Here is a 453-nt window from a genome sequence, read left to right as displayed (position 1 = left end):
CCTTTTCTTTGCAGTCGCACATGCACGAGCAGTAGAATTCTGTATTTTAATGTTAATGATATCACAATGTGTGTACAGTTCTGTTCTTACCTCTTTTACTCTACAATCCATCTTTCAAACTTTCCCATGCTAAATACTATAGATATACCTCATTCTTCTCAAACCGCCACATGCTAGTTCAAAGTACAGATGTTACCACTATTAATTTAACCATCCCCCTATTGCTTTAAAAAGTTATTTACAAATTTCTTTATAATACCCAATATTGTATATGTACAAATGTTTCTTTGGGGACAGACTTTGACAAGCAGATTTCTTTAGGCACACAATTTGGGCATTCTTTAACAGATAAAGTAGATGTACTAATAAAGAATATACCAAAAATATGTATGAGAACCCATTTCATAATACCGTCAGATATGTTATCAAACAGTAATGGTAAAAAATGAAGTT

This window comes from Tamandua tetradactyla, chromosome 18 (assembly GCF_023851605.1).
Source record: "Tamandua tetradactyla isolate mTamTet1 chromosome 18, mTamTet1.pri, whole genome shotgun sequence".
Lineage (NCBI taxonomy): Eukaryota > Metazoa > Chordata > Mammalia > Pilosa > Myrmecophagidae > Tamandua > Tamandua tetradactyla.
Note: the sequence above shows the minus strand (reverse complement) of the source record.